Raw genomic sequence first — 15,312 nt, 5'->3', positions numbered from 1 at the left:
TCCGTGTCTCCAGTATCAGCAGCCATGCACACAGGCTGACCGTAACTTTAAATATTGATAACCAAACTCATCTATCATAGGCCTGGGAGAGTGACAGTTTCAGTGCATAACAGCAAAGGCTTTCTACAATAATCAAATACTCAATAATTCATGAAAATATATCCCCCCAAATCAAATTGGAAGCTATTTTGTGTAATATATTATTTAAAATTCAATATTATAATGCACACAACTTCTGCTCCTACCACAGAGGACCATTTCAAAATGTGATTATGTGCGGACTCTATTTAAAAGTGACAATTTTGCTTTTCATTTGTTTAACAGCTTAAATGGAAGAGCTCAACTGGAACTAAGTCGTCTGACAATGAAACCAAAGCCGACATAAGCAACTTTGCAAACTTCATGACAACTAAAAAAGTATGAATCTTCCTCATTGGTAACACAGGTGAATTCCCCACTGATACCCACCTTCACAATTTTTTCAGTGCTTAGTGAAAGGAAATATTCTGCAAAACTGCCTAACAAACATTTTCACAGTTCTGCTAGTCTGTCATCCTGGGATGGCCAAATAGTGAGAAAAAATATTTACTTGCATTCCAGGGACTCTCGCATAGAAAACAACTTTGGCTTTGCATCTGTTTATTCCTGTTGGAAAACCCATTTGTGTAAGGGAAGGTTGCCTGGTGTAAAGTGCCAAGAGAAGAGGTTTTTGCCCTTGTAAACAGAATGCACTGGAGCATAAAATACAATCAAGATTTGTGACAAAATTCATCCCAGGCAGACGTCACTCCTCAGCGGCAGTGGAGAGTGGGGTGAAATGGCACCGTGTGATTGAGGGGACCAATCTTGCAAAGTGATCACAGAGGGAAGCTTGGCAGTGAGGAGTCTGGGCAGCCGTGGCTGAAGGGACCTGACTCCAAGTGCATGGAGCAGCTTGGAAGGGTAAAACTATTTTGTGAAGAGGAAAATCTCAGGCTGTTTATGGAGTGTTCACAAGTAGAGTCTGCAAGAGTTAGGCGTCAAACAGTTGCCAACTCTTCAGTCAGTTCAAATGCCAATCTTTTCTTGTACATCTACTGCAGATTAACTCTTTAGTTTGTTCTCTCAAACAGGGGTTTCTAGTGAAAGCAAAGTTGAGGGAACAAACACTCAACTCTCAAGTTATTAACCTGTAGGCAAAAAGATGCTGTCTTGAATTTTCTTTTCCCATCTGTTGCTTTTTACTGACTCCTTTCCACTCATTTGGCCACCTCTGATATTTGATATTCTTTTGCCCGTTTTATTCCTTTTGCTCTGCAGTCCCCAATCAGAACACAAAATCTGAGTCCAAACACCACCTCCTTTCCACAGCGTCAGCGGGGCAGCTGAGCAGGGCTCCTCCCGAAGGTGACAAAACAAAAGCAGACTTGGTAAGGTCCTTTCACTGCTGCTTGGGAAAAGGGACTGAAGTCCTGGGGCAAAGCTGTTGCCCATGAGGACAGAAGCTGCTGTTCCAGATGGCATGTCTTGGTTCAGGTTCTGCTCCCATGACTCAATTTTTCCAAAGTTTCAAAATTAATGTGTATCAGTATCTGAGCTGAGCACTGCTCATGCACAGCACAGTAAGAGTCAAACTGGTGTCCTAGGACCAGTCCTGACAGATACTGCAGAAATTTTAGTGTTTGCTTGCACGAGGAACGATTGCTTCTGCTTCACTCTAGTTAACAGTTTCCTATACACCATGTGCCATTAGAAATCAAGAATTTAAAATTCATTGGCTTGCCCTTTTGTTTCTGTTCACCCCTACCCTCATCAGAGGTTTTCAACCTTGTATCACAGATGTCTGATGCTTTGCCACTGAGATGCTGGCACCATGTTAATGCCCGGCAGCAAATGGAGAAGGCACAGAGTGCTCACTTAAAGGACTGTTTTCAGAGCAGCTAAAGACACTTAATATGTTAAGACAAAAGATTAAGAGGTGATGCCATGACAGTGAATGAAGATTCATAACAGGAAAATATCAGGTGTGAAAGAATTTCTGTGGCAGAGAAAGGCAAAACAGAAATAGTGACTTGAATTTAAAACCTCAAATTCCCAACAAAAATAAGTAATTTTTAAAGAAGATATGAATCACCACCTGTTACAGAAAAAGAGATGAGCTATTCAGTACTCTGATCTCCCTGTGGATGCTTTGACAGCAGCAGTGACTTAATAGGGGGGAAAGCCAGAGAGGAAGTATCAGGAACACACTCCTGTGAAAAGATATTATAAGTTTGAGTCATATTTTGGAGGTTAGAGTGGTTCACATGAACATGAAGGCGGTGTGATTTTTATCAATGAACCTCCAGACTTCCCATGCTGTCATCAACAGCCGCCTCTGGGTTTAGCACATGAGCTACAAGCTGAATTCCCTACCATGTGTGGTGGTGTGCTCCCCCCAACCTGCCTGCTCAAGCCATAACCACCAGTGGTGATCATAATGGATGCGTCTGGTCACAATGGCTGCACCCATCAAAGTGGATTCAGGAGATACAGATAACACCACAATAGACAAGGGCTAATTTGAACAGTGCGCCCACTTAGCCATGGCCCTGGTCAACGTCCAACTCAGCCAAATTTGGAAGAAACTAACACCTGTAGTCGTTATGTAAATATGACTATAAGTGAATTATGTTACTCCATAAATAGTAGACAGTCCAGGGCCTGTTGCTGTGCAGGAGAGCTCAGTGGGCTGCACACCAGGACCTCCCCTTGAGTAGGGACGCCTCTCAAGGTTACTCCTCGAGGTTGAGTGAGTCCTTGCCACAACAGATTCTTGGTAAGTGACTAATAGCATATAAAGGATTGATTGTGCACGTTCAATCCTTTAGTCATAAACTGTTCACTAGGTCTGGGACTAAGCCTGGATCCAGCCACCCCTAAACACCCCTCTGAGAAGTTTTGAAGGGAGTCCTTTCTGAACCTCATGACTCAACAGGAGGGTCACCCTGACAGTTTTGTCTGACCCTGTACTCTATGCAGTAAATAATCAAGTGTACCTTGCCACCGAATCTTGTTAAACCACTGTCACATTTACTATCAAACTTTGCTAAATTGCTGGTTTATATCAATAAACATACTGCTACTTCTCTCTCACAAGTGTATTCCTGGCATGACACCATTACACTAAGTGACCTGAAGCATGGCAAACCCATACTACAAGTGCCATAACCACAAGCATGTGTCATGCAACTGCCCACTGCAACGGGTATTTGCAGAAGCATGTATGTGGTTAGAATTAAGAGAATGAGCAACTTTTCTTCTGCAGAGTTCCTAAGACCTAGGAAATGGCAATAGATAAATATGAAAAGGAATTCAGAATCTTGGTCTTTATGGTGGAGTCCACAAACCACAGATATAAAGAAAGGGCTGTAGACATGGCAACATGCTTGCAAATCTCCTGTGCCCAACCAAGCTGAAACGACTGCGAAGAGACAGTTGATTTGGGTACAATACCAAGCTAGATGATGCTGTGTCTGCAGGGCTGACCACAGATAACTCCCCAAACCTGAAACAGGCTTCTTCTGGGAAAAAAAGAATCTGCAGCAAAGCCACCATGTGAGATGTTGAAATTCTCCGTGTGATATGGCACTTCAGTATATATGCAGTCATTCACACATGGCTGCATCTCACTTTTAAATGTCTCTCAAGAGTTGTATATTAAACAGAAGGATTTTTCCAGGAACTAACACAGTTGGCAGACTTTTGTCTCTATTTTTTAAAGTAATTTATGAAAGAAGAAAAGTAGCAGAGTCAATTTACAAAAGGCTGCAGCCTGGACTTTGATAGATGAACAGATCTACTAACAAAACCTCTCACTTTTCACTGAGCACTCCATCTTCTTATCTGTTAATCCTGGTGAGGAAAGAATAAGGAAGTCAGGCAGCTGAATAGAGGAAAGACCTAGGTACTGTTTAAACCAGTGAATAATCAACCAAGAAATCAACCTCCCTGCTTTTTTCCAGATCCAACCAGATATTCAACTAAGCATTTCCTCTTGCATTTGGCTACCCTTTCAGGAGGGGCCAAGTAAGATGACAGGGATTCACAACTACAACAACTTGAAAAAGTCATGTATAATTCCTTGAAGGCCAGCCTTAGAGCTCTGGAGGAGTGGTCCCCTCTTTGACAATCTAGAACATTGTACTGAGGAGTAGTAACAGTTCCAGCAGTAACATCAAGGAGATCACAGCAAATAACAGAACTTTTCCCAGCTCGTTATATAGGACTGCTCTCAGGCAGCATGTAGGTTTGCTTCTGAAGATGTTACTTGAGTAGAGTTACATCTGTGTGGATTCCCGATGAAAATATCTCAGTCATGAACATAGTACAAACTAGAATTTAAAAGCATCAGAATTAATTAGGGAATATGCCCTTTCATTTCCAGACATATACTGAGGAAGGCTGGGCACTTCCACTGAAAATTTTGTGGAGTATTTCAGGTACAGGCTGGGATTTCTGGGATGGGTTGACATCTACTGGGACATGTGGAACAGATAAGTCCTTTCAGTGCTACGTATTCACCTGCCACTCTAGAAGCGATGCCCACAGTCCCAGCTCCACCAGCAGTTCTTGACTTTCTTCATCCTCAGTGGAGCTCCTACCCACCACACAACTAGATATCCTCACACACTCTCATGCGATATTTTTAAACGTACTTCTCATTTCTCTTCTGAGTTTAAAATGAAAAGTAACTTCCAAGCCTCAGCATTTTTTGTTCAGTGAATTTCTTGATTTGTGACAAGTGCTATAGGAGGAAGCAACACTCTTTTGTGCTTCATCTGTTTCTGTCCCTCAAGTACAGGCTTCCTCTCCTAAACTGGAATTTGTAACCCATTAGTCTTTAATGCAGAAGAAACCTGTAGAGACTTGAAAGGAAACAGAAACCAAGTGAAAAAGAATAATTACATTCTGCTGACTTCAAGTAGGTTTACTGCAGGTTCTGCTGGAGTTCTTCACAAGCATTACTAGCACCAAGACACATATAACAAGCAAAACAAATACATATATAATTGGAAAAAGAATCTGTTTGATAAGGGCCTCGTGTATTTCTGTAGCAAAACTGTGGACATTTCCTTGTCCGGTAAATCCATTATATCACCACACTAAGACAGAAGACTCTTATGCAAAACTGGGTGAAGGCAAAGGTCTTTAAGCAAAACATGCAATGCAAGTGAAAACTGAGATGAAAACAAAGCAATCACTCAAGTATCAAATGAGCACAGTTTTGCTCCTGCTGTCACTATGACTCTGCTTCCTAAACTCAGATCCGTGGATCCTATCATTCATCTTTTTCCTAAAGCCCCAGCTCCTGGAGTCACGATGACACAAGAATCACCTGTCAAATCAAATTTCACCCTCTCAGGGAGGAAAAAAAACTTGACAAAAGCAACCATTAAAAAAACTCAAAAATAAAAACCGGTTTATAAAATGAACGATTTTTTTGAGCCTGCCCTAAAAAATGTTGCCTCCCTCCTGCTCTGAATGGTAGAGGCAAGTGAATGCCCAGAGGTGTTGCACTGCTGCATTACAGCATCCAGACAGTCCTTGCTCTTCCCCCAAATCCTACCTGAGCTCTAGGATCTGCAGCACAGCTTTCCCTCTGCCTTGCTCTGCACTGCACCATTACACGAAGCTCCCTGCGCTCCCTCCCCCGTCTCTGCACAACTCCTCTGCACTGCAGCATGGCCAGAACCCCCTTTCCCAGCTCTTCTCCCTGCTCTGCCCCCCACTGCAGCCCCCCCGGAGCAGTACAGCCTCGCCCTGTGCTGCAGCAGCTCAGCAGCCTCCCTGGTCTCCCTCATCCCTGCTCAAGACTTCAGCTTTTTTACTGCAGCATTGCAGAAATCCTCTGGCTCTGCCACCTCCCTTCAGTGCTCGGTGGCACAGCCCAGCCCTGGAGCAAGCCTCCTGTTTTCTTCTCGGCTCTTTCCATTCAATACCAGGCTGCAACACTGCTGAAGCGTCCCCCAGCTTTTTTTTTTTTTTTTTTTTTTTTTTTTACTATCTTTCATACTCTTTAGTCCATGGTGTTACAAGGATTCCCCTCTTACCCCAATATGCCCCTCATCCTCAGCCAGATCCTGCTTTGCAGTCCCATAAGAAGGTTTACCCCTCCCTCCACCACTTGAGCACAGCTTTATAATCTCTATATTTGTGCAGAAGTCTACATTCACTGCTCAGGGACAATATCAGAGCACACTTGGCAAGTACAGATTGTTTAGAGAGTCATCCTGGATTTACTAAAGGGAGGTCATGCCTAACAAACTTGATTAATTTCTTTGAGGAGGTGACAATGACAAGGGACAGGGTGAAGAAGTAAAGCATAATTCAGTCGGACTTCAAGAGCCTTTTGATACAGTACCACATAAAAGGCTAATTTATAAGGTTAATATGTATGGTATTGATAGCAAAATACTTAGTCAAGTAAACATCTTTTCTTTTTTTTTTTTTTTGTAATTACCCTGCAAAGAAAGTAGGAGGCAAAGAAGACAGTGGCTGATCACAGGAAGGGGAGGAGGAAATTATCACAGGGACTTCAGATATTTGTGCTTTTACACTCCTGGCTTATAAGCATTTTTCTTCCAGTACCTTCTAAGAAGCTATACACAATTCACCGTATAAACTACTCATTTTGGTGACCAAACAGGTTACACATGGCAAAGGGTCAAAGTAACATCCTTACTGTGCCTCTAAAGGACACCTAGCATAATACAATTTATAGCGGCATACTGCTTGATGGCGCTTAATACAAGGTACATGTGAGATGAACTGGTGGTGTACAAGCACATAAGGCTAGCCAGATATGCAGAGAATGTAAAACAGATGCCAAGAAGGAAGAAAAAGCAAGACTCAAGTCAGAATACAGCCTTAGGTCAACCAAGGCAATCATACCTTTTTTGTTGCTCCACAGGAGACAGGTTGTTGCTGTCTTGCTCCAAGTGTTATCAGAGGTTGATGATCACAACAGCAGAGCAGTTTGCTTGACTTTGCCTGCAGTCCTTATTCTTCTTGGACATTAAAAGATCATCTGACAGAATAAGATTACGCTTCATGTTCAGAAACTACCATGAAGAGGAAGGTACTTCTCCCTTTTGACATAGTTTAACTTAGAGGTGCAAGCAGTTAGGAGACCTCTGGGAGGTCCCTCCGTGGAGCCCTGCACCACCATCCAGCTTCTTCTCAAACTGGAGACTACAACCTGACCGCTGCTCTCTGCTGAGAGCACAGTCAGTGTTTCCCTCTTTTTCCCAGAAAAGGCACATCTGTTTTCAGTAAATGCTGTAAATTAGTTAATGTTTGTAAAGTGCTCTGATCATGTGAAGTGCTATATAATTACTATGTATTATCAATATAATTTGGCTAGATTGTGCCACAGCCGCCTCCTCTCTTCATAACAGTTTTGAGAGAGTTTTCTTAAACATCAGCTCTTTGGGGCAAGGACATTCTGTGCCATCCATCTCAAAACAATCTTGACCTTTCTTGAAAAGCCCCAGAAAGTAAATAAACCACAGCACTGAAGCACATCTCTGGAGCCATGCACCTACCCCCGTTTCTATCTGGAAGCAGAGTGGTAGATGATTCCCACAGAGGAGGAGCTACTCTTTGGGAGGTGCTTGAGGTCCACAACTTAACGACCCAAAGAGCACGTGTCAGATACCAAGAGTCTCCCAAATCCTAGGAAAAGCAGCAGCCTCTACTGGTGATGGACGCAGGACAAAGACTAGTAAAGTCCCTAGTCTAGCATAAGTGTTTTAGGCACTTTTATTTAGGCTTTTATTAAGGCACTAACAGACCTCTACCCATTTTAATATATCCCCTAAGCTCTGCACCTAGAGTGAAGAAAATAAGAACAAACATGAACTGCTTTTCCTAGCTGCCTGCTCCCTAGCATCTTCTAGGAAATCCTAGATTTTTATAGCCTTGACAAAGCAAAACCTATATAAAACACTTTCTAGTTCCAGGCTAAAACTTGACATAGAAAAAATTCTTTAGTATAAGAGAAATTAATAATAGGCAGCCAAACTCTCCTTAAAAGGTACAGAAAGGACTTCAAAAAGGTCTTAAAATTTATCACAGAGCACTAAAAATGATAAAAATTAACAAATAGTAAAAAAAAAAAAATATCAAGTAAAGGACCCAGCTACCCCCTGACTCTCCAACATAAAGATTACATACAAGGTTGATCCTTATCCCACCTGAACTTAAGGAGCTGATGATCAGAAGAGTGCCTGCTTCCAGCAAAAGCATGAACCAGGAGTAACTGCGTTCCTTGGTGGGACCCGGGCATAGTTGGTGGTAGGTAAGACTAGCTCGTTGTAACTGAGCAAGATGGAAATAGTTATGCTTCCTAGAGATAGCTGATCTTTTTTGTAGGTGGCTTATGTAGGCTATTATTAACATTTTCTAGCAGAAATCTCTATGGTAGGATTCTCAGCACATTATTATTTGAAAACTAGGTTAGTAACTCTTGTAGTCTATGTCATAAATAATGCCATAGAGGAACATAATGATAAACTTGTATTGGTTGTTATCTGCAGTGTTTTTCATAGCATTAGTATGGTGCAAGGCTAGTCTTAAAGTACTCTGAGATGCATGCTTGGAAATGAAGCTTTCAGTACTTCAGTATAGTGAAGCTTCATGAACCAGGAAGAAAAAAATAACTTTGTTTAAAAGTCTTTTTTAGTTCTCTTTCTCACTCCTAGGACAAATAATCTAACTTGAGGACAAAATTCCTCACAGATCTGTCAAATAATTGAAGAAGTAGAATGGGGAAAATATTTGGCCTGTGACAAGATGTATTTAAAATTGCTGAAGTGAGGAAAAGAAAAAAAAATGTTACTAGAATATCAATTGTTTTTAAAAGAGAAAACTATCAGACTATGAAAAAGGTGTGATTGGAAAGCTGGAAGACTTCTGGAATGCATAAGATACTTCACAAAGTACTAAAAATGCTTGCGAACACTTCTTTGAGTCAGTGTTTCCTAGAAGCCTTATCTGAGAAAAATATTTTCTAATAGGTTGTATATTTGTATGTAATAGGAGGCTGTCCTATGTACAGACTCTCCTAAAGATAGAAGAGATAATCATTTACAGGTAAGCATGCACACTGATCTGATTCATCCAGTGTTGCATAAAGCCTGACTTCAGAATTAAATGTCTGAACTAAGCTGTTAAAAATTATGGAGAAGCTTATTTCTAATGTATGGTTCACATGCTATGGATTTGTCTTTTAGGAATTTTCTGGTTTAGAGGCTTTTACCTTTGAACTTCTAGCTTCTGAGAGCCTTCTCTCTGTGCTCTAATGGGATGGAAGGGAAGCCTGGATTCAGTCTTAATGTCAAAATGAAGTAAATCAGACTCATGGCTGGTTCTTCTGGTTAAATCTGCAGCTAATAACAGACCAACGTTAGAAGGTTCAGCAAATATAATATTTAAACAATTTCTCAAATAAGCATGAGGACATACCAGTGTTTATGAAGCACATGCTTTGACCTGGAAGGTCTGTGCCTCTTTCTGGCACTGGCACAGATTCATTTCTGTAACCTGGACCTGTTCAGCTTCTGTCTTTGTTCTTAGTGCTAAATGTGTAAAATGGAGGAGGGTTGGTGCTCTCAAATCTTTCACAGATAGTCTAGGACACTAAAATATTTTTGGCATGTGTGTGATTATAAAGCAATTGAAGGGAAAAAAATGGGTATATAAAACAGTGGACCAGATCATCTGCAAGTGCAAATGGTTTTGGTTGTGCTGGAATCAGTGGAGCAATGTCGATTTACAGCTTCTGAGGCTCTTGCTTAGTCTGCAGACCTGGGCCAGAAATCAAGGCATGGGAGCTGAAACACCTGGCTTGCAAATTCTGAAGGAATAGGTTTAATTGTAAATTCTTGCTTGTTAGGGTTGAGACAGAAGGAAAGATATCTTCTTGATCAGGCTTTACAGGGTTGGAGGGATAAAGAGTAGGATAAAGTTTTTATTTAAAAACCAGCAGAGAGGGGCAGAGGCAGACCTGTTTGAGGTGGTCTGCGCCAGACCCCATTTCCAAGTCTCTGACATATTGTCCAACATTGGCTGTCAACCTCTCGTTAAGGTTGTTCCTCTTTCAAATATTGTCCTTGCTTTTCATCTTGCAAAGTGAGAGGGATTGCTTTAAGAAAAAACAAGAAGTTCCAGTAGTTAAGATTATAAATACATCCTATTAGGGTTTCTTTTTCTTTCCTTCCAGACAAAAGAATTTCGGCTTCCAAGCTTGATAGACCTCCCGACCCTGCTGATGTGGGTGGATAGCTCTGCATGTTCTGAATCATTTGCTTCCTTTTCAAGTGTTACTTTTTCCTTATTTCAATTACCCTTCCTTTATAATTACACGGGCTGCTCCAGTGAACGGGAGTGCTCTGGAGCTGACAGACTGTCTAACAACAGGGCATGCTGGAGGCAAAATCTACATCCTTATCTACCTTGGGCAGTAGGGAAGGTGTATGTTTAATAGCACAGGAGAAATTGTTCGAGAATACTCAGACCCAAGCACTTTGTAGTGGGTTCACTGCCCAGGCTTGCACCAAGGCTGGACTGTGTGTAATTGCCCTCCCTGACCCTTGGAGAGTTATAAACCATGGGCGCAGGGATCGCCTCCCTTCATTCCTGCTGAGTGATTGCCTCTGTGACAGCAGGACTCAGGGAAGCTTGATCTGATACCTGTTTGAACTCAATGGGAGCCTTTTAGGTGAACTTGGAAGGGATTCGTTTTGCCCCCAAAAGGTGCAGCCAGCACTGAAGGGGGTAGGACGGGAAGGGAAGGTGGGAGACAGGAGGTGGCTGCTGGGCTGCGCAGCTGTGGGTGCCTTATGGATGAACTATGTTGTGACATCGGGAGCCAGGGATAAATCCGCATAAAATTCAGAGTCTTGTTCGATGTGGTTTCTCAAGAAAAACTTGACCTTCTTGTTCTGATTTTTATCTTATTTGCAACCAAAATTAAATGGTTTGGTTTGTATAGTAATTGTGCAAACTGGCACATTTTTGCAAAAGATTAAGCTTTATTTGAGAGACAGAGGCTTAACTTCTGTGTTACAAGTCAAGTTCCTAGTAAAGCTCTGACCTATCTAATCTAAGAAATTGCTTTATTAGGTAGTTTCCCAAAAGTTAATATTATTTCTGAGGCTTCTTCTTGACTTCTGTCCCTGTAAAAGCCAGTTTCATTGAATATCCCATCCAAACACTGTGCTGATGATGTTTTAGCACATTATTAGCACATAGGGATATTGGAAAGTATCTGTTCAAAAGATCCTAAAACCTATCCCAAATAAAGGCAGAGGAGCTAACTGCAATAGTTGCAGAAAAAGCACACCCAGCCAGGGCCTGCAGCTAACTGGTGTTTATTGCAAAGGAAGGGGGTTTTTAGCCAATTAATTACACATTTCAAATTTAATCTTAAAATCTAGGAGGCATGTGTGTGGGAACAGAGTGGAGAGAAGGTGTCAAAAGCTTTCTTTAGCAGCAGTTAAATTCCTGCCGTGAGTCATGAAGAAGGGGCCATAATTGCTGCCATTGTTTTGTGTGCTTTGGTACAGCTACCTGTTGGTTATTCATGAACACGACATTATCACTTGCATTATTTTGGCTCTGTATGAAAGAGATTAAGCAGTTGGGGTTGAGTGGCTGAGCAGTACCACGTGCCAGAGGATAAGAACATAGGACTTCCCCCCACCCCTTGATTCATCTAGGAATTAAAGGTGTAACAAGTAACTTGTAAAACTTTGGATTGTACCACAAAGTGATTTTTTTTTTTTTTTTTACCACCTATGTGCACAACTTTCCACTCCATCTGCATTTCTCTTGCTTGTTTTGTGCTCAGCCAACAGGTAAAAGGAGAGGCACGGATGCTTGCTCTCTTCAGAGTCAAGGCTCCTGCTTTGTCACTGGGGGGGAAGCAGGAGGAAGGCAGTCAGTCTTCCCTTACCTTCAGTGGGGATCCGAAAGACATTAGTGCATACGAGCATGTCAGTGCTATTACAGAGTGGATAAGTCTGTCTAGTCTGCAATCACACTCACCTCCGCAGTGCTGTTAGCTGGAGTTACAAGGTACAGCCTTGCTGCAGCATTTACTTTCATTATTTTGTGCTTGTAATATCAACCCTCGGCTTGGGCACAGGTGATAAGAGAAGAAATATGGTTTGATACAACCAGTTTCTCTATGGCAGCCACACAGTATGATGTTAAGCCTTTGTCCTAGTCACTCAGCAAGGGAGCTAAGTATTAGGAAGCATTTCTTTACAGAACGGGTTGTTGGGCGTTGGAATGGGCTGCCCAGGACAGGGGTGGAGTCCCCATCCCTGGAGGTGTCCAAGAGGCAGGTTGACATAGCACTTAGGGATATGGTGTAGTTGGGATCTGTCAGTGCTAGGTTAACGGCTGGACTAGATGATCTTCAAGGTCCTTTCCAACCTCGATGATTCTGTGATTCTGTGATTCTGTGAGTAGCTGGGTTTTCTGAAATCCCTTGATTTCTGCTGCTCAGTTCTGCCCTTCCATGACTTTTCAGCCTCATTCTTTAGCTTTATCTGGCTTTTTGCAGTTGTCATTCTTCAAAATCCAAGATAGGATTGAACTAACCTTGAGCTAACAGTGGAGTACCAGACTAGCATACATTTTTCTCCCAATTAGAATGGATGAAAAGCTCTGTGAGAATATTCATTGGGTCTGTATTGCTTGTATTTACACCATGAAATCTCTGTGCAGGTCTTCACCCCACGAATTGCCTTGGCTTTGGCTCACCTTTGCTCAAACATCAGAAACTCATGAAATGCAGAGTCAGATAGCTTTGAATGCTAAACCACATGGAATATTTGTTCTTCAACTGGAAAAAACTTTTTTGTAATCAGGGTTCAGATGCAGGTGTTTGCTAGATTATATTCTCTTTGCTGTGCAGAGTATTCTCTGCTCCTAGGGCCTGGAAGATCAGAAAGCTTGCTGGTTGGACAATTCACAGAAAGCTGCCTAAACCAAATCAGAATTACGAAATAAATTGCTTTACTAAAATATTCTAAACTTATTCTGTAATGCAGTATTGCCAACAAAAGCAAAATAGAAATAGTTGAAGAACATCTTCATCACAACAAAATTGAATTCCTTTCTAGAAATAGAAACTTCCCCTATGTGTGCACACATTTGCACCTATTTGTAAATCATCCACGATGTGTACTGGGGACAGCTACTCACTCCTTTGCCTTCCTGCCCCAAGACTGGGTCTTCCAGTGCAATAGGAAATAGCAGGCACCAAATTTACCTCTTCACTGGCAAGTGTGCAGTGCACCTGTAACACATTCTCATGCAGACTCTGAGATACAGGAAAATAATATAATAAAAATAACCCTCAGAGCTGCCAAAAGATATTTTTTCGTTTTGGAAGGCTTTGCCCCAGCAAATCAGTTCGCTGTGTACCAAAGATAATTAGGGCATCTTATTTAAAACTTATGATCTAATTAGTGGCTTTAATGGTACTTAATTACACAGAGAGCAACAAAGCAGTTATATTTCCTACCAAGCTTCTTCTAAGTCAAGGTGCAGGTACTTATCTAGGGCCATAAAGGAGAGTGGCTACCACACTTAACATCTAATTACACAAAATTGTCCCCAGTAATTATGAGCAATGTGATTTTATTTATCTGGCTTAATTACTGGGGCTATGCACAGTCTCTGACCTGGCACGGTGACAGGGAGGACAGAAGGAAGACAAAGTGCCATCCCCTGTGTGAACACTGTGGTGGAACTGCAGGCTCCTCATCCTGAGCATGAAGACAGAGCCTGGTTGCAGACCAGCAGTGCCCCTGAGGACTTGGGTACCCTCTGATCCCAAAGACTCATAGGAGCCGTGCGTGCATGTGGTGTGGATAAAGGAGTGTGTTTACAGAGCTCCATGAGATTCTTCAGATGGATGTTGCATACCATAAGGAACCCACTGTTAACAGTGGGTGTAAAAAGGTCAAATCATCTTTTTATTCAGCAGAAGGGATACTCTGTCCCTGCCATCAACATCTTAAATCTTTCCCAGACATCATCCACTGCTAAAACTTTGTAGAAACTTTCAGGGCATCTCCAAAAAGTCAGTGTCTTGTAAAGGACCACTTTTCACTCTTGGGGGAAGCGTAACAAGTTTTTTGTCTGCCTCTAGATTCTTCTTGATCATCTCCTTAACTTTTAACATCTGTATGCATGGACATAAACCCAAGTGCAACTTAAACCTTAAGTGCCTGTCATGAAAGAAATCTGCTCTGTATTTGGATCAACATTGTATGCAAATCCCAATAGAACGAATAACTATATTGCATTAGTCTTTGAATTGTTAAAAATAATAGGTCATGAGGAATATGAGTGAAACATGATTGTTTTGATTTGTCCTTTTACACCATTGGACCAGGTGGACATGTGTTAGTGAGAGACGTATTAGTGCTGTCATCAGAAGAGACCAAAGTCCATCCAGGCTGTTATGCTTCTTGTGACAATAAAAATGAGTGCTTAAGCAGGAGAATAAGAGATTCTTCTGTTTATATTAATATCTTCTGTTGTTGCCCAGTCTCTCTCCTCTCATTAATTAATTATCCCCTGATGAGGGGGGTACCTTTGAGTTGTAAAGTTTAAAGAGATGTATCATTTACATGCCAGAAAAATAGCTGGCCTTATGCCCGCAGCCTTGAAGACAGCATTTTCAAATACTTCCACTTTATAAAATTGCAGGCAGCAACATGTATAGCTCTGCTTCTCAACTCATACCCCCAGGACATTTCCATGTTATAGCAAATCACTTGTTCAGTGGCTCACTAAGATTTTGAATTAGTAGTAAATAAATTTTGACCTTATTTTTCTGCTCATAATTGCTCTATTTATAGAGAAGTCACTGATTGTCATGCTAATTTCTTCCATTCGAAGCTTAGACTGGCTCCATCAGAAATAATCTGTGGTACATCCCATTTGGAAAAAAAAAAAAAAAAAGAAGCTGTCTTCTTTAAGAGTGGATTTGCTCTTGTTCCCTTTTTTTAATGATATCTAGAAAAAAAATAACCATTGGTAAAAAAAAACCAGTGATAACTTTAACTGACAGGTTAGGTCATTCTCCTCCTTTAGATATCAGTTAGCTGTATTTTATGCCTTTATTTTCTGGAAAGTATTTGAGCATCAGCTTAGAGTAGAATGGCATATTATAAGATGTTTTATAGGCTTCACATAACCTATCAAAATATTTGTGGCCAGATTTAAATACAAAAACAAACCAACAAAGTCTGATTCAGGGCTGGAGTT

This window comes from Strix aluco, chromosome 20 (genome assembly GCF_031877795.1).
Source record: "Strix aluco isolate bStrAlu1 chromosome 20, bStrAlu1.hap1, whole genome shotgun sequence".
In the NCBI taxonomy this organism is placed as follows: domain Eukaryota; kingdom Metazoa; phylum Chordata; class Aves; order Strigiformes; family Strigidae; genus Strix; species Strix aluco.
Note: the sequence above shows the minus strand (reverse complement) of the source record.